A 19,862-nucleotide genomic window follows, 5' to 3' on the forward strand; every position below is an offset into this window, starting at 1 on the left:
ATTTCCCAGAGGACCTGAGTTCTATTCCTAGTACCCATATGACAGTTCACAGCCATCTATAAATCCAGTTCCAGGCCTCTTCTGGCCTCTGAAGGCACAGGCAGATGCACATGTTTCACAGACAAATGTGCAGGCAAAACACCCATACACATGAGGTTTAACTGAATTTAAATAAAATAAAATTTAAATACCTTATTCAACAGACAATTATTAGGAAATCAGTCACCATAAGAGTTCTTTGCTTTGTTTTAATTTATTGCTTTATTTTATGTGTATGGGTGTTTTGCCTGCGTGTCTGTGTACATTATATGCCTGGTGCCCTTGGAGTCAAGTTACAAATGGTTGTGAGCCATCTTGGGGGTGCCGGGAATTGACCCAGGTCCTTTGCTGGAGCAGTCAGCACTCTTAAACACTGAGCTCTCTCTCCCGCACTGGGTTTGTATTTGTTGTTTCTCTGTTTCTGTGCTCAGGTGAAGCCCAGGGTCTCCCACACAGACAGCAGATGATTTCACACTGAACCTCATCTCCAGCCCTAAGTCTTGTTTGATGTTCAAGCTCCATTGTTCCCAAATGTGATCTTAGCCTCCACCCCTGACCGCCCCGCACTGCTTGCTGCAGACTCTGCCTTCTGACTTCTGACTTCAACAGACCAGGCCAGCTCTTCGGGCTGCCACTCTCCAGCAGTGAAAATTAGTTTCACCCCAAATCCTTGCCCATTCTCTAATTTCTTAGGTGCTGTGGAACTTGAGTCGTCTCATGTCAGAAACCCCTCCAGCCTTCATTTCCTGAGTAGGCAGCTCTCCCTAAACATCTGCTTTTATGGCTTCTTAGTTCTCTTTCCTCTGTCCCCACTCCCCTCGGAGACAGGCTTTCCTGTAGCCCAGGCTGGTCTTGAACTGCCTAGATAGAGGAGGATGACCTTGAACTCCCAGTCTTCCTGCCTCCAACTCCCGAGTGCAGGGATTACAGACATATGCGCATGCTGGGCAAACACTCTACTAACGGAGCTGTGTTCCCAGCCCTGGGTGGGATTCCTGAGGGAATTTCCAACATCCCTTCAACCCCAAGTCCTTCTTATGCCCTCTGCTATGCCCAGATCCTTTTTCTTTCCCAACTCCAGGACCTTTGTCTCCAGCCCCACTGCCTCCAGGTTTGGCCCCAGAGGCTGGTAGATTGTGTCTGCAGCCCCACAGGCTCTCCCTTGGCTAATCTCTTTCCCATAGGCTGTCTTCCACAGCCAGCCTGTACAGCAGGAACTGAAGGAGAGGCTGACAATTATCTAATGAGTCCACACAATGCAGACAGCCAATTAAAATATCCTTGACACGACACCCCTTCACTTGGTTTAAAGCTGAACTCCAATGAGGCCTGCCCTTCACAAAATCTGCCACACCATCTAGAGGACAGGGTGACAATAACTGATGTTTATCTCACTAGCAAGTGACAATTGCAGCACGCTCTGATGCCTTATATCCAAATAAAGGGGACTAAATGAACCCATGAGCAAGCAAGCAAAGAAAGTCGAAAAAGCACCACACACCACACACTCTTATTGTTAGTGTGTAATCACACACCACACACTCTCATTGTTAGTGTGTAACCACACACCACACACTCTTATTGTTAGTGTGTAACCACACACCACACACTCTTATTGTTAGTGTGTAACCACACACCACACACTCTTATTGTAGTGTGTAATCACACACCACACACTCTTATTGTTAGTGTGTAACTTGAAACCAAAATCCAAGATCAAATAGTGCAAACATTAAAAGAAAAGAAAAAAGAATTTGTTCAAGTCTAATTGTTTATTGCCAGAGATCAAACCTGGAGTCTCATGTTTGGTAGGCAAGTGATCTACCACAGAGCTACATGACCAGCTCAGCATTGTTTGTTGACTGTTGTGGCTGTGTGTTTTATTTTGAGACAGGATCTTATATATGCCAGGCTGGCCCTGAGTCAGAGAGCATGCAGCAAAGGGTGCCTTTGAAATACTGCACTTCCTGCCTTCTCTTCTGAAGGGCTAGGGTTACAGGTGAGGGCCACCACAGAATGTCCGATGGTTAAACATTATGTATCAATTGCAATACCGGGGATTGGACAGATGGCAGGGCCTCACACAGGGCAGGCAAGTACCCTATCTCTGAGCAAGTACCCTATCTCTGAGCAAGTACCCTATCTCTGAGCAAGTACCCTACCTCTGAGCAAGTACCCTATCTCTGAGCAAGTACCCTATCTCTGAGCAAGTACCCTATCCTGAGCAAGTACCCTATCTCTGAGCAAGTACCCTATCTCTGAGCAAGTACCCTATCTCTGACCTATATCCCAGCTTGCTTGTTTGAGATATGGGTATCAAATAGCCCAAGCTGGTCTTGAACTCAGTATATAGCAGAAGGGGTCTTGTGTCCCTAATCCTCTCGCCTCTCAAATATTGGAATTTCAGGCATGCACTATCACACCAGGCTCTGTATTTTAAATGATTTTAGTTAAAAAAAAATTGAGATCCATGGTACTTGGGTACACAGAGCATGTTGTATCAGAGGACCCACTTTGGGGAGTTGGTTCTCTCCTTCCACCTTGGTTTTTTGGTGGTGTTTGTTTGTTTTGTTTTTTAATGCATTTTTAAAAGACATATTTTGCCGGGCAGTGGTGGCGCACGCCTTTAATCCCAGCACTCTGGAGGCAGAGGCAGGCGGATCTCTGTGAGTCTGAGACCAGCCTGGTCTACAGAGCAAGTTCCAGGACAGCCTCCAAAGCCACAGAGAAACCCTGTCTCGAAAAACCAAAAAAAAAAGACATTTTATTTTTAACTATGTATATGTTTCTGGGAGGGGGTATGGGCTTGTGAATGCAGGTACCCACAGAGGCCAGGAGAGGTCAGATCCCCTTGGAACTGGAGTTATAGATGACTATGAGTAACTAAAAATGGGTCTTCTGGAAGAGGGGTACACAGTCTAAACCACTGAACCATCTCACTAGCCTCTCACTTTTGTGTGTGTGTGTGTGTGTGTGTGTGTGTGTGTGTGTGTGTGTGTGTATGTGTGTGTGTTGTCTGCATGTATGTCTGAGCACCATGTGCATGCTTGGTGCCTGAGAAGGCTAAAAGAGGATATTGGATTCCTTGGAAGTGGATTTACAGTTGTGAGCTGCCATGTGGATACTAGAAATCAAAGCCAGGTCCTCTGGAAGAGGAGCCACTACTCAGTAACTGCTGAGCCATTGTGGAGGTTTGAGCAAGAATGGCCCAATAGGTTCATATGTTTGAATGTTTAGCCATCAAGAGTGGTACTACTTGTGAGGAATTAGGAAGTTTGGCCTTGTTGGAGGAAGTGTGTCTCTGTGGATGGCCTTTGAAGTTTCAAAAGCCCAAGCCAGGCCCAGTGGCTCTCTCTTCCTGTTGCCTACAGATCCAGATGTAGAACTCTCAGCTGCTTCTTCATCACCATCTCCCTGAGTGCCACCATGGTGGAAATGGACTAAACATCTGTGTTAGAAATAAAGCACTAGCCGGGCTTGATGGCGCAAGCCTTTAATCCCAGCACTCCAGAGGCAGAGGCAGGCGGATCTCTGTGAGTTAGAGACCAGTCTGGTCTACAAGAGCTAGTTCCAGGACAGCCTCCAAAGCCACAGAGAAACCCTGTCTCGGGAAAAAAAAAAAAAAACAAGAAGAAGAAGAAGAAGGAGAAGGAGAAGGAGAAGGAAGAGAAGGAGAAGGAGAAGGAGAAGGAGAAGGAGAAGGAGAAGGAGAAGGAGAAGAAGAAATAAAGCGTGTGGGATGTGGGGACCTTGTCGGATTCCATGGTGGGTGGGGGACAAATATGCCGGGCAGAGAGAGCTTATGTGAGAAGTTTTATTAGAAAGGGAAGGGAGTGGGCCTGGGCATCATCACAGATGCATCTGGTTAAAATCAGATGCATCATGGGAAAGGACGTGCACAGTGAAGAATGGCTCACATAATACCAGCCTGTCACTCAAAACAGACCCACCCACGCCTTGCCTCTTAATACCCAACTCATCCTTTTCCTGGTCCTAGAGAACAGCCAGGGCCCTGAGTGCTCCCTGCAGAGTATAGGTCAGCACTACCTATTACTTTGCTTCTGAACAACTTTGTCATTAATGTGCAAGTCTTCCAGAGGGCCCAGCACCCAATCAGTTCCCAGAACCCACCACTGCCTGGAACTCCATCTCCAGGAGACCTGACGCTTCTGGCTGCTGTGGGCACCACACACACACACACACACACATACACACACACACACACACACACACACACACACAGAGAGAGAGAGAGAGAGAGAGAGAGAGAGAGAGAGAGAGAGAGAGAGAGAGAGAGAGAGTCACATAACTAATTTTAAAAGTATCAATCTTGCCAGGCAATGTGGTGCATGCCTTTAATCCCAGCACTTGGAAGGCAGAGGCAGGTGGATCTCTATGAGTTCAAGGCCAGCCTGAGCTACAGAGCAAGTTCCAGGACAGTTAGGGCTGCACCGAAACCCTGTCTCAAAAAACAAAACAAAACTGTAAAATTTGGCAGGGCATTGGTGGAGCACGCCTTTAATCCCAGCACTCGGGAGGCAGAGGCAGGTGGATCTCTGTGAGTTCGAGGCCAGGCTGGACCGACACCCTCCAAAACAATACAGAGAAACCCTGTCTCGGAAAAACCAAAAAAAAAAAAAAAAAAAAAAAAAAAAAAAAGGCAGGGCATTGGTGGAGCACGCCTTTAATCCCAGCACTCAGGAGGCAGAGGCAGGCGGATCTCTGTGAGTTCGAGACCAGCCTGGACTACCAAGCGAGTTCCAGGACAGCCTCCAAAGCCACAGAGAAACCCTGTCTCGAAAAACCAAAAAAAAAAAAAACCAAAAAAAAAAAAAAAGATACCTTGCATATATAAGGGTACACTACTTTCCGGTGAGGTGTTAAGTCCCAAACCCTGGACAAATTGCAGAGGTGCCTAGTTAACATATCAAAGTGGACCTTGTTGCCAGCCTGTGTAACAGCCTTGGCTGTCCTGGAATTTACTCTGTAGACCAGGCTGACCTTGAACTCACAGATACCTGCCTGCCTCTGCCTCCTGAGTGCTGGGACTAAAGGCGTGCACCACCACCGCACAAACAACCATCAAAGTAAATAAAATGAAATAAAATGGAGGTGAGACAAGGTGCCGGAAGTGACACAGAGTGTAGGTGGATAAATGGTTAAGAGAGCAGTGGTGGGGGCTATGAAAGTCCGTGCCTCCCACATTTCGAAGGCAACAGCCAGCTCTTACAGAGAGTCGGGTCCTGCATGGCTGACTTGTGTGGGACACAGTTCAAGGCCCTTTTCTGGTTGAGTGGAAAGTACTGGAACATTAACACTACAGCAAAGAGGTCTGAAAGGTCCTGAGAAGCAGAGAACAGGAATGATACTGAGGTGTCATAAACTTTTCTCAAGAAATGATTCAGTGTTTTTCACTGCTGCCATGCTAAACATGGGATGGTCTGAAGCTCAAGCACGCGCACACACACACACACCTCCCTACAGCAGGTGGGGAAGAATTCCAGGTAAAGGAAACTCCTGCGAAGTAGCCCCAAGAGCTGGGACATGCTGTCAGAGAAGAGCGCTGCATACTATCTCAGGGATTATCAACTGGCCTTGCATCTGTCTGCAGTTAGCGTCCTTTAGGCTGTCTACCTCTTGGTCTGGGAGAAGACTAGCAGGTCAGGGAGAAGAGGCTGGATTAGTGATAGCAGCAGAGAGGCACCTTCAGCTGTGAAAGTCTGTGATTTATGTGACACTGAGGAAGTACATCTCCCGGTAATGTTAGGAGCCTGGGAGTGTGAACTTGTGGCTTTCCTAACCAGGTCTGTTCTCAGTGGTCACAGAGAGTGACCATAAACCCTTCACCCTACCAGATCCTCTTCCTTTCGAGATGCCAGCATGGTGGTGAGCCCTCCCCTTCCAGCCAGGATACTGCTGTCTCAGGGCTCAGCTTCTGTAAATCTGACCCTTCCCTTCACGTATAAGCACTGACCATGTCTCTTTCTGCATAGAATGCTTTTTTCCAAAGAGACTAAGGGGATGCCCCCTCCTCCTGTGCACCATCCAACATGAGCAGAGCTTCTCGGCGTCCTTATTTGGCTTTATTGCTCTGAATGGATTCTGTTTGTTTGTTTGTTTGTTTGTTTGTTTTTCGAGACAGGGTTTCTCTGTGGCTTTGGAGACTGTCCTGGAACTCGTTCTTGTAGACCAGGCTGGTCTCGAACTCACAGAGATCCGCCTGCCTCTGCCTCCCGAGTGCTGGGATTAAAGGCGTGTGCCACCACTGCCTGGCCTGAATGGATTCTTATGAGTACCACATCTTATTTCACCCAGATGACTTGTAGCTCCAAAAAAGCTGGAGCAGTCTTCTTTTCTGCTCTGGACACATAACCAACCCAAACAATGTCCTGTAAAATAATAACAACAAATAAGCAGATTGCATTGTTAGGCCGCTGATTGTCTGTTTTGTATAGTATCCATAGTTTCCTGACAAGGAGTCTCCACTAAAGGTAAAGGAGACATATGAAAGCAAAGTGCTAAACTGCAAAGCAGTTACCTTAAAAAATAAGGGCTGGGGCTGGAGAGATGGCTCAGAGGTTAAGAGCACTGGCTGCTCTTCCAGAGGTCCTGAGTTCAATTCCCAGCAACCACATGGTGGCTCATAGCCATCTGTAATGAGATCTGGTACCTTCTTCTAGCCTGCATGCATGTAGGCAAAACACTGTATACAAATAAATCTTTAAAAAAAGTAAGGGCTGGAGAGATGGCTCAGCAGTTAAGAGTACTGACTGCTCTTCCAGAGGTCCCACGTTCAACTCCCTGCAACCACATGGCATCTAGCAGTAACTCCAATATCCAACACCTTCACACAGACATACAGACAGGCAAAACACCAATGCACATAAAATAATAATAAATTATTTTAAAAGACAAAACAAAAACAATCTCTATACTTACCCTGTTGTATTTTCCTACATCACAAAGGTACATTCTAATATAATTTTTTAAAAGATTTATTTATTGCCGGGCAGTGGTGGCGCACGCCTTTAATCCCAGCACTCGGGAGGCAGAGTCAGGTGGATCTCTGTGAGTTCGAGACCAAGCCTGGCCTACCAAGCGAGTTCCAGGACAGGCTCCAAAATAATACAGAGAAACCCTGTCTTGAAAAAAACCAAAAAAATAAAAAATAAAAAGATTTATTCAGCCTCCAAAGCCACAGAGAAACCCTGTCTCGAAAAACCAAAAAAAAAAAAAAAAAGATTTATTTATTGCTGGGCAGTGGTGGCACATACCTTTAATCCCAGCACTAAGGAGGCAAAGGCAGGTGGATCTCTATGAGTTCCAGACCAACCTGGTCTACAAGAGCTAGTTCCAGGACAGCCTCCAAAACCACAGAGAAACCCTGTATCAGAAAACAAAAACAAACAAACAAAAAAGATTTATTTATTTATTTACTTATTTATTATGTATACAGCCTTCTGCCTCCATGTATACCTGTAGGTCAGAAGAGGGCACCAGATCTCATTACAGATGGTTGTGAGCCACCGTGTGGTTGCTTGGAATTGAACTCAAGACCTCTAGTGCTCTTAACCTCTGAGCCATCTCTCCAACACTATAATTTTTTTGTTTTGTTTTTTGTTTGTTTTGTTTTTGTTTTTTGAGACAGGGTTTCTCTGTGTAACTTTGGAGCTTATCCTGGAACTAGCTTTTGTAGATCTCACTGGTCTCGAACTCACAGAGATTCCCCTGCCTCTGCCTCCTGAGTGCTGGGATTAAAGGCATGAACCACCGCCTGGTTTTTAATATAATTCTTAAGTGTACTTATTCTACGTATGTGAATGTTTTGCCTGCATGCATGTGTATGCACCATGTGTCTGCTGGTGCTCACAGAAGCCAGAAGAGGGCATAGGATCCCCTGTTAGAATAAAGTTACAGGTGGTTGTGAGCAGCCATGTGGTTGCTGAGAATTGAACCCAAGATCTCTGGAAGAGCAGCCAGTAATCTCAACTTTTGATCCATCGCTCCAGCCCCTCAAGCCCCTCAATATACTTTTATAGACTTAGGTATTATTGTAAACTTCTAGGCAACCACAGCAACTACACTTCAGTGTGGTTTTCTTTTGAGACTGTATCTCGTCTAGTGCAGGATGGCCTTGTAGCCAGGGATACCCTTGTGCTTTTGATCCTCCTGCCTCCAGGATTACAGTCATGTGCCACCATGTCCACCTTAGGCTGTGTACTGAGCACTGTACCACTTGGTCCTGGAAACCTGATTGTGGCAAGTTGGGAATGAAAAGAACGATAGACATGAGTCCAGAAAAGCTGGGATCTGGGGGACTGTGCTCGCTCTGGTGGAGTGCAGTTACTATGCAACAACTCAGAAACTCAGCTTGTTTGTTAGGACAGTACAAGGAGGCTGGTTGGGTAGTCTTGGTGGAAGGTCTCTACAAGGGGCCAGTCTCAGGTTGCAGTCCCCTGGAAGGAGGACATTGTAGTAGTTGGACTGTCAATATCCACTCATGGACCAGAGGAAGACTGCAAATTCTCTGAACCTGACTCAAGGAAGGAGTTGTCAATTCCCGTGGTGCTGAGGCATGGGGGTTCTTTTGTTTGCTTACTTGTTCTGTTTTTTGTTTTGTTTTTCAAGATGGTTTCTCTGTAGACTTGGAGGCTATCCTAGAACTCGATTAGTAGAGCAGGCTGGCCTCGAACTCACAGAGATCTGCCTGTTTCTGTCTTCGAATGCTGGAATCAAAGGTGTGTGCCACCACTGCCTGGCAGCATGGGGGCTCTTAACATGGCCATGACCATGTCAACAATACACATTCACTCAGGGCTTCAGCTCCCCTTGTGCTACTGACTGAGTCACAACCCCAGGGCCCTGCCATTTTCTTTCATTTTTTTTTTGGTTTTTCAAGACAGGGTTTCTCTGTATTGTCTTGGCTGACCTGAAAGGAACTCTGTAGACCAGGTTGACCTTGAACTCAGAGATCCACCTGCCTCTGCCTCCCAAGTGCTGGGATTAAAGGAGTGTGTCACCGAACCTGGCTGACCATTTTATTTTCAAAGTGGAAATACTATATGATGTGATGGTACACTTCTGTAATCCTCATTCTTGAGGCAGGAGGCCATCTTTAACTACCAAGCAAGTTCAAGGCCAGTTAAGGCTACATAGCAAGACCCTATCTCAAAAAGAAATGGGGGAGGGGAATTCAGCAGTTGGGACTACAGTCAGTTGATAGAATGTTTACCTGGGATGTTCAAGACCCATTCAAACTCCAGTAGAGTAATGGGCAACACCAAAAAGTAAATGGGGGTGGGTATGGTGGGGGGAGGCTCAGTGTGCTATGCTGACCTAGCATGTGCAAGACCCTGAGATGGCTGTGGCTCTGGAAAAATAAACGAATCACCAAGGGTCTGTCTCAGTTATTTGTCTTTTTGTTTGTTTTTTGAGACAGGATAGCCAGTAGCCCTGACTATCCTGGACTTGCTTTATAGACCAGGCTGGCCTCAAACTCACAGATCCAACTACCTCTGCATCCTGAGTGTAGGGATTAAAGGTGTGTGCCACCACCACCTGACTTAGTTACTTGTCTTGTTCCTGGGATAAAATACCCTGTTTAAAGCAATTAAAAGAAAGAAGTTCCAGGGTACAGTCCATCACAGCAGTGCCATGGCGGTGGGAGCCTGAGGCAGCTGGTCATATGACCTAGCACTTAGGAAGGGAAGGGAGATGAATACTTGCATCTAACTCAATTTCTCTCTTTCTCTTTTTAACATTTTAGAAATGATTTTATTTATTCTTATTTTATGTATATTGGTGTTTTGACCACATTGGTGTCTCTGTGAACTGGAGTTACAGACAGTTGTAAGCTGCCATGTGGGCGCTGGGAATGGAACCCAGGTCCTCTGGAAGGGCAGCCAGTGCTCTTAACCTCTGAGCCATCTCTCCTGTTCCTTGATTTTTCTTTGATCTCAGTCTGTGGAATGGTACTGTCACCTTCCCACCTCCATGGACATGATGGAGATAATCCTCACAGGCATGTCCAGAGGCCAGGTTAGAAGATTCTAGATCTGGTCGAGTTGACAATGTTAAACACTGTTTTACAGTGAAAGGAACAGTGGTGGACATCTATCAGACTCAATGGTTTTATCATATACCCCATTGTCCAGAACACATAGCACAGGGGCCTGGCTTGGGATCCAGATGATAGAGCCATGTTCCCGACTGAGACTGTGTGCTCCATTGTGGGATTCAATATATGTTCTGAATGGCTTGGTCAGTCTGACAGCCAAGGAGCAAAAGGTCCAAGGAAGCAAAATTACTCCCAATTGTAAAGTGCAGCCTTCATGCCAGCCTGGTTCCAGAGCTGCATTAGTCCCAAATGAACACACAGGAGGCTATATTAATTATGAAGCTGTTGGCCATTTCCTTGGTTTCTTACTGGTTAGCTCTGACTTAAGTATTTACCTTATAGTTGTTAATCTAAGTATTTCTCTTACCAGAGAAAGGGTCCGAACCTCTTACTTCTATGGTGGATACATGATGACTCCCTGTGTTTCTCCTTCCCAGAATCCTCCTTGACTCCTAGTCTCACCTATCTTGCTTCCCTATTGGCCAACAGTGCTTTATTGACATATACACAGGACTTCTCCATCACCCAATGACCCATTCACAAATTGTTTCCTTCCTGTCTCCATCAGTCTGTTCTCTGCCAGCTTCAAGGCCACCCTGATCAAAGGCCCAGGATCCGGCAGTCTTGGTATAACCATTGTACCAGCCTGCTTCTGTATTGAAGGACAGACCCAGAGACTTTCTGCAGTGAAAGCTCTGTGCTTGTCTGGTGTTTTTGTCTCCTGCATTTTCAGGTAAACTGGAAAAAGGGGCTTGTCACCGATCCCAAGTGTCAAAAGACCCTGAGGTTAGGAGGAAGCTCCTCCTGGAAAACACCAGTTGTAGAAGGAGAGCGGCAGGAGGCTGCAGGAGGTGGAAGGGTGGGCTGTAACGAGTCTCTTTTTCTCCTGCCAGCCAGCTCCCAAGTAATAACACAGAGACTTACAAATAATTATGAAAGATGGGCCTTAGCTCAGGCTTGTCCCGTTAGCTCTTATAACCTAAATTAACCCATTTATATTAATCTATGTTTTGCCTCATGGATTTTTACTTTTCTTTCATTCTGTGTGTCTGACACCCTCCATGTCTCCTTAGCATCTCCTTTATACCTTGATTATCTCCTTCTCTTCTTCTTCTTTTTTTTTTTTTTTTTTTTTTTGGTTTTTCGAGACAGGGTTTCTCTGTGGCTTGGGAGGCTGTCCTGGAACTCACTTTGTAGACCAGGCTGGCCTCGAACTCACAGAGATCCGCCTGCCTCTGCCTCCCGAGTGCTGGGATTAAAGGTGTGTGCTACCAACGCCCGGCTCTCCTCCTCTTCTTTTATCTCCCTGGAAATCCTGCCAAAATCTCCTGCCCGGCTATTGGCCATTCAGCTTTTTGTTTTTTTTGTTTTTTGTTTTTTCAAGACAGAGTTTCTCTGTATTGTTTTGGAGACTGTCCTGGAACTTTTTTTGTAGACAAAGCTGGCCTCGAACTCACAGAGATCCTCCTGTCTCTGCCTCCCGAGTGCTGGGATTAAAAGCGTGTGCCACCAACACCTGGCTCTATTCAGCGTTTTATTATACCAATCACAGCAATACATTTTCACACAGTGTACAAATATCCCACAACAGTAGGCTATTGTGGCCTGGGGGTATCTTCAATACCCCTTCCTCATTCTATCTGTCTTCCCCAGTGACAGTGTCCTGGGAGAAAGAACCTATTTTCCTCTGTAGAAGGCTGAAGCAGTTGATTCCAGTCAGGGACTTATACAGGCTTAGTACTTGCTTCAATAGTCTACTATATGAGTCCCAGAGGACACTCAGGTCATTAGGCTTGCATCAGACCCCTTAACTGGTTAACCCTGTTTAAAAAATAGCAACAACAAAAATTAAAAAAGGAAAACAAACAAACAAAACAAAACTCCATAGTTTCAGGTAGCCCAGGCTGGCCTTGGGCTCACTATACAGCTAAGAATAACCTTGAACATCTGGTCCTCCTGCCTCAACCTTCTGAGTGTTGGAATTGCAGGTCTTTGGCACCATGCCCAGTTTATGTAGTACTGGGATCGAATTCAGGACTTCCTGCATGTTAGGACATTGTGCCAGCATGCCACTAACTGAGCGACATCTGCTGCCCCACCTGGTTATGCTTCTATGCTAACAAGATAACTCATTCTCTCTCTCTCTCTTGTTTTGGGGGAGGGGTCTGGGTGGAGTGCTCTGTCTGCATTTTTGCCTGCACGACAGAAGAAGGCATCAGATCCCATTATAGATGGTTGTGAGCCTCCATGGGGTTGCTGAGAATTGAACTCAGGACCTCTGGAAGAGCAGCCAATGCTCTTAACCTCTGAGCCATCTCGCCAGCCCACAGCAGAACTCAGAGAGGGAAACTGGAACTAGGATGTAGAAGAGAGAAAATGAAGAGAGCCTGTGGGGCTAAACTTTCACTCTTGTTAAGGGAAGGGGGAGGCAGTGCCAAGGCACACGTGTGGGAGTCTGAGGACACAACCGTGCGAAGTTTCTCTCATTCCACTTTTACATGGGTTCCAGAGATGGAATTCAAGTTGCCAGACTTGTGCCATCTTTTATCTGAGTCAGGACAGAAGGAAGAACAAAAGTGCAGGCATTGCAGAAGCTGCAGGGACGGAAGCTGAGGGCACTCACACCTGACAACCTAGCTCTTCACTGCAAAGTTGAAGGTCTTGTTCTAAGTCAGGAAGTCTAGCCCTGGCTCTTGAAGTGACTGGCTATGTGCCCTTGGGCTGTGCACCAAATCCTTCTTCTTAGGCCTGGAAGAGCTTGAAAACAGCCTTCTCCTTCCTAGTAGTTAAATACCTTGCTGTCCAGCGAGCTCTTAGCTTCAATAAACCTTCAATAAACATGCACAAGGCATGTTTCAGCTAAGCTCTCTAAACCTGGAAAGGATTGCCTTCATATGTAAGGAGAGTAAATTTAGCATGATGACTTTCAAAAAATCATAGGAAAAGAGGGGGCTAGGGGCCCAGAAGCAGATACCCGCAGAGCCACAACACAAACTTTTAAGTGTGTCCAAATGTATTAAAATGAACAATGCAAATGTATTGAGCACCTGATAAAGGTTCAGGAGATGGAAATGATGACTAAAGATCAGCATTCAGCATGCAGGCCAAGCATGGTCATGGAGACCAAGAATGGTGATGTAGGAGATGAGCATGGTCATGGAGACCAAGAATGGTCATGCAGGCTGGCATAGTGGTGTGAACTGAGGCTTAAGGACCCCCTGAGTCCAGGAACCGAGGTACAGACCGGAGAAAAATAAAGGGCTCCTGTCTCCTCAATAACTACTTCCTGTAAGGTGTAACTATGCTGTAGACCATGTGATGATCATGTGTGAGGCCCTGGTTTTTCCCCCACAGGACTAAAAAGAATAAATACAATACAGAACCAAAAACCACCCTGCAAGGCTAAGCAAAGCTAGGACAGTAGATATAACAGGAGAGTAGATATAACCATTTGGTAGAAACACAATGTGAACCCAGGCATGGTAACACATGCTCAGAAGGCCAGAACTCCTGAAGCTAAGACTAGAAGATAGTGAGTTCAAGACCAGCCTGGGTTCCACAGCAAGACCCTGTCTCAAAAAAGAAACAATATGAAATACTTTGATGATCTGAAATTTTATAATAGTGACATAAAAGAAACAAGAGTAACAAGAGAGCTTGCGATTGTTGATTACTGATACAGTGCTTGGCTTCTGTGTGCTGATTCAGTCTCAGAAAAAAAAAATTAATGTGGAAACAGACTCCTGGGCAGCCTCCATCAAATTCCTCCTTTGGTGTCTACCAGAGGCCGTCACAGGGCTGTGGCCAGCTGGCCACGGTTCGTTCTGAACCACTTGGGACCCAGGAGGAAGTTCTGCCCCCATTCTTCATCACTCTGACCCTGATCCCAGCCAGAGGCAGAGGCATTACCTCAAGCTGTCCAATCGCCACAGTCGCTGAACCGAACTTCCTCCCCAGGGGAAAGAGGCAAGTATTGCCTTTCTTGTGCGATGGGCAGTCACCGTGAAGTGGCAAGGCCGTTTGTCTCAGCCTTGGCAGTTTGTTACAAACACTTACAGCTGGGCCTGGTCCTCAAGCGTCCTCTCCTGCCATTGTTTTGGGCACCCATGTCCCTTCCCCAACTGTGCTCTCTCATGCAGAGCAATTCTGGGTTTTTCTTTTTTCTTTCTTTGCCCCAGCAGCAGGCCCCAGTGTCACCTAATTACTGGGATGTTGTAAACTAAGGCCCAGGGGTGTAGGCACCAGGCCCAAGGCAGGGCCCCCAGAGCTTACTTTCTTTTTTGTTTGTTTGTTTATTTATTTATTTATCTTTTTTCTGAGGCAGGGTTTCTCTGTGAAACAGGGGGAAAGAGATTGTAAGCGGGCTGGGGTCTTTCTTTTAAAGTGGTCATTATCAAAGGAAGTTAGGACAGGAACTCAAGCAGGGCAGGATTCTGGAAGCAGGCGCTGTTGCAAAGGCCATGGAGGGGTGCTGCTTACTGGCTTGCTCCCCATGACTTGCTCAGCCTGCTTTCTTGTAGAATCCAGTATTATGAAAAAGTGAGGGGAACCTTGCCATTTTGGCTAGCCAGCTTCTCCTTGAGATCTACCTGTCTCTGTCCCTCACTGCTGGAGTTTCAAGCATGTGAGGCCATGGCCAGCTTTACACAGTCCTGGGAGTTGGAATTCACATCCTCATGCTTACATAGCAAGTGCTCTTACCCTCTGCCCAACCACAGGATTCTTTTAAATCAGAATGTTACCAAGTCAACAGAGGGATGTGTTGAATCTCTCCTGTGAATGTGACCACAGTCTCTAGGGAAAGGAAATAAGTTGAAAGGCAGAGAAACAGGGTTGAACTGATGTTACTGTCCACTGGGATATCAACTTGAAGATTGTACACAGGTGCACTACCCCTATGTGTTTTAGGCTGAAGTCTCAACTCCTGCCAAGACTGTATCTGGAGTTGGGGCCTTCAAGGAAGAAGTTAAGGTTAAAGGAAGAGGGCTAGCTGTTTAGCTTGCAATAGAATTCCCAGGTCCTGACAACACTCCTCTGGGGAGCCAGAACTCAGTATTTTCGCCTTTGTGGCACCCGCAGTGCCTGATCTAGTTCATACTGGATGCCTCCTGAAATGAGACAGAGACAGAGAGTAGGTGCACTGTCTGTGATGGCCAGTTTTTATTGTCAAATTGGCACAACCTAGAGTCACTCAATGAGAGACTGATTACTTTGAGATGATCTGTACAAATGTTTGTTGGGGATTATCTTGATTGCATCAACTGATGTGGGAAGAGTTAGCTTCAAAGTGGATGGCACCAGTGTTAGGAACCAGGTATTATGCTAGCCTGCCCCTGTCCCCTGGCAGGATGCACTCAGGCAGTATACTGGCCAGCCCAGGGTCCTATGGCTGCTATATCACTATATAGTCTGCATAAAGGTGCAAAGGTCCCTTTAAGAGGCAAACTCTCGAGGCCAGCCTGGCCTACAGAGCCAATTCCAGGACAGCCTCCAAAACAACACAGAGAAACCCTGTCTCGAAAAAACAAAAAAACAACAACAAAAAAAAAGAGGCAAACTCTGCCCACTTTCACTCTCTCTTTCCCACTGTTCCTCTGAAGGGTCAGGCAGGACTTTCCCTGTCTCTCTCTTCTCTTTCTCTCTCCCCTTTCTCCCTACTCTTTCCTTTCCCCCAATAAAACTTCCTCCTTAAACTCTGTCTGCCTGTGGTGTTTGTCCCTCACCTGCCATGGGATCTGCCCTGTCCCACCTTGTGTCATGTTATAACAACCAGTCACTAGTTTGAGGAAGCTAGCTGTGCACTAAGCACACATACACATATTTGTCTCTGTTCTTGGCTATCGCTATGTGACCAGCTGTTTCGAACTCTTGCTTCTGTGACTCCGTCACAATAATGGACTGACCTGAAGCTGACTGTAACCTGAAATAAACCTTTCCTCCAGAACTTGTCAGGGCATTTTACCACAGCAGCATAAAGGAAACTAGAGCACTTTCCTAGCTTGTGAGCTGGACAGAAGTGAGCTGACAGGAAGTTGCATGATTTTAGGGCAGGGTCACTTTTCCAGAGTATAAATGTACCCCTCCTGGGGCTGGTAGCACAGCATCTTGTTAACGATGGACTAACTTCTGAACCAGACCCTCTCTGCCTCCAATTCCCCTGACTTCCTTCCTGTTTCTGTTCTAGCGGGTTCAAGATTGCCAACCTCACCATTTATCTACTCTAGAGGCAGAGGCAGGTGGATCTCTTAGTTCATGGCCAGCCTTGTCTACAGAGCTGCACGGGGAAACCCTGTCTGGAAAAATCTAAATAAATAAACAAACAAATAGAAAGGATTGAGAAATATGCGACCAACTAGAGAGTTTTGTTACAGGAGATTCTTGGCCCGGCAGGTCCCACGACCCTAGAAACCCCAAATGAACACAAAGAGACTTATAAAACTGTTGGCCGGTGGCTAGGGTGGCCAGGGCTTCTTATTGGCTAGCTCTGTTCTAATTATTAACCCATTTCTATTAATGTATGTATTGCCACAAGGCTGTGGCTTACCCAGTAATGCCTTCAGCAACATCGTGACTGTTCAGCTCTATCTGCCTCCTTTTCCAGAATTCTCTTCCTCCTAGTCCTGCCTATCTCCCTGCCTTATTGGCCAACAGTGTTTTATTCATCAACCAATAAGAGAAACATAAAGGACTTCCCCATCAGGGACAATGGTATTGTTTTGTTTTGTTCTGGGGTTTTGAGGCACTGGGGATGAGCACAGGTCCTTCCACATGGTGGGCAGGTGCTCTGCCCATCCATGGAATCCCCAGCCTCCAAGTGTATATAAATAAAAATAGAACTTGCCTGAAGATCAGAGGGCAGAGCTAGACACTAGTTAACCATAGAGGTCTGGAGGTCTGTACAGACAGACAGGAAGTGATATAACTGGGCAGAGAGAGGAATATAAGGCAGGGGAGACAGTAGCTTGATATCTTTTCAGTCTGAGGATTTCGTAAAGGTAAGAACTCTAGTGGCGCTGGGCTGTGGTGGCTCATGCCTTTAATCCAAGCACTCGGGAGGCAGAGGCAGGCGGATCTCTGTGAGTTCGAGGCCAGCCTGGTCTACAGAGCGAGTTCCAGGACAGCCTCCAAAACAATACAGAGAAACCCTGTCTCGAAAAACACCAAAAAAAAAAAAAAAAAAAAAAAAAAAAGACCTCTAGTGGCTGTCTGCTCTGATTCTCTGACCTTTCCACTTTCACCCCCTAATATCTGACTCTGGGTTTTTATTATTAAGACCAATTAGAACTCGTGATACATCTCTGGTCCTCACAGATATCCCAGAGCTATGTCTCTAAATTGACAATGAGGATTAACCATCACATGGGGCTTTTTGTTGTTGTTTATTTTATTTTGTTGAGACAGTGCCACAACATCACCCTGGCTGGCCTAGAACTCCCCATGTAGACTAAACTGGCCTTCAGCTCACAGAGATCTGCCCAAATTTGTCTCCTAAGTGATGGGATTGACAGCATACACCATCGCATGTGACAAGGGCCTTTGAAGTTTGTACTGCATAGGGAATAGATTTTCTTTTCTCTTTCTCCCTCCTTCCCTCTCTTCCTTCCTTTTCCTTCTGAGACAGGGTCTCATATATCCCAGGTAGGAATTGAACTCAATCTATGGCTGAGGATGACCTTGAGCTTCTGGTCCTCCTGCCTCTACAACCCAAGGGCTAGGATTAGTAATAAGAACTATCAACCCCCCACCTGAGGTCATAGTGATGTCCATGTCTGTGCTGCTTCCCAGGGCCATGTCTGGGTCAGTGGTCTTACTGCAGCCTGGACCTGTGGTGATGTCCGTGGCCTGTGCCACCAACAATGGCCATTTGGATGTCTGTGATCTATACCACAGCCTGAAGACGTGTTGATGCCCATGTGCCATGTGGCTGCTTGGGGACCATACTAATCTGAGGTAATGGTGATGCCTGGACCCATGTTGCCATTGAGGGCCTTGTTGGCATCCGTAGTCCTACTGTAGCTGGGGTCTATGTTGATGTCCATAGTCCTTGCTACCACCAAAGGCCATGCAGATACCATGGCCTGAGCTAACACCTGGGGCCATGGTGATGTCTGGGTCCATGCTATTTCCAGGGGCCACATTGAAGTGAGTGACCTGCACTGCCATCAAGGGCCATGTTGATGTCTGTGGTCCCAGCTGCCTCTGAGGGCCCTGCCAGCATCCATGATTCTACTACAGCTGGGAACCGTGTTCTGTACTGTCACCAGAGACCATGTGGAAGCATATGATTCATACTTCTGCTGAATGTAAAGAGCAAGGAAGCTATTTTGGCAGTGATATTGATGACTGAAGATACAGACTAGATTAGTGTGCCTATAAGGGAGTTTTTGGTTGGCTTCTTGGTTAGCATGAGGTAGAACTTTCCATGACCATGTGCTCTTCTTATCATGATGCTCTGCCTCACATGGGCCTGTAACAGTGGAGCAGGGCAGCCTTGAGGCCAAGAGACCCTCTTCTCAACAGTTTATCTGTCATAGCAACAAAAAATGTGACTAATACAGGTCTTATTGTGTTTCTCAGGCTGGACTTGAGCTCCTAGGCAGCAATACTCCTGCCTCAGTCTCCTAAGTAGCTGGGAAAGGTATGTAGCTGTGCCCAGTGTAATACCCAGTGTAATTATTCTTTTGTTGTTGTTGCTTTGTTTTTGTTTTTTCAAGACAGGGTTTCTCTGTGTAGCCTTGGCTGTCCTGGAACTCGCCCTGTAGACCACTCTGGCCCCAAACTCAAGATCTGCCTGACTCTGACTCCCAAGTGCTAGGACTAAAGGTGTGTGCTGGCTCACTTTTCATTACTGTGAATAACTGAAGTTCTACACAGAATTACTTTACATATTTTTATATACTAGAAAGAATTCTAGCTTCACTCGTGCATATTCGTTCAAACATATGGACAGAGGACAACTTTCAGGAATTGATTTTCTTCTTCCACTGTGGGTTCTGAGAATGGGACTCAGGATGCCAGGCTTTGAAGGAAGCAATTTACCTGCTTGCTTCATACGTGCTCATATGGGCAGTGGAAACATAGCACCCCTAGGAGCGAGGAAGATGGTAACAGTGGGCAAGTGGCTGTCCAGAAACTCTAGTGAGCAGGGTCAATTTCTCAGAAAAATGAAAGATATGGCTTTTTTGTTTTGTTGCTTTTTTGTTTATTTTTGAGACAGAGTTTCTCTGTTTAGATATAGCCACCCTGGAACTTGCTCTGTAGACCAAGCTGGCCTCAAACTCCTAAGTGTTGGGATTAAGAGTGTGTGCACCACCACATAGCTTGATATATATATATATTATGTATTATGTATATATATGTATATATATCTTCGATTTTTAAAGTTTTATACTGGATTATAAGAATTTAAGCAGTGAGGGAAAAATAGATGTGATAGACTTACTTAGCTTTTGACTGCTTGTTTAATTGTTTGTTATTTTGAGAAAATGCAGCCATGGATGACCCTGAACTGCTGGTCTTCCTGCCTCCAGTGTCCATCCCCTGTAATTACAGGCTTGCTCCATCATGCCTGATAAGTCCTGGCCCTTAGACGTAATAGCTGTGATCCCCAGGAAACATAACTAATTGTTCTCTGTACCTGAGGATCCTCATCTGCAGAATCTGTCAATAGTATCTAGTTCATGAGGGTGTCGTGAGGATTAAATGA

Source organism: Mesocricetus auratus, unplaced genomic scaffold, assembly GCF_017639785.1.
Source record: "Mesocricetus auratus isolate SY011 unplaced genomic scaffold, BCM_Maur_2.0 Super-Scaffold_100676, whole genome shotgun sequence".
NCBI classification, from domain to species: domain Eukaryota; kingdom Metazoa; phylum Chordata; class Mammalia; order Rodentia; family Cricetidae; genus Mesocricetus; species Mesocricetus auratus.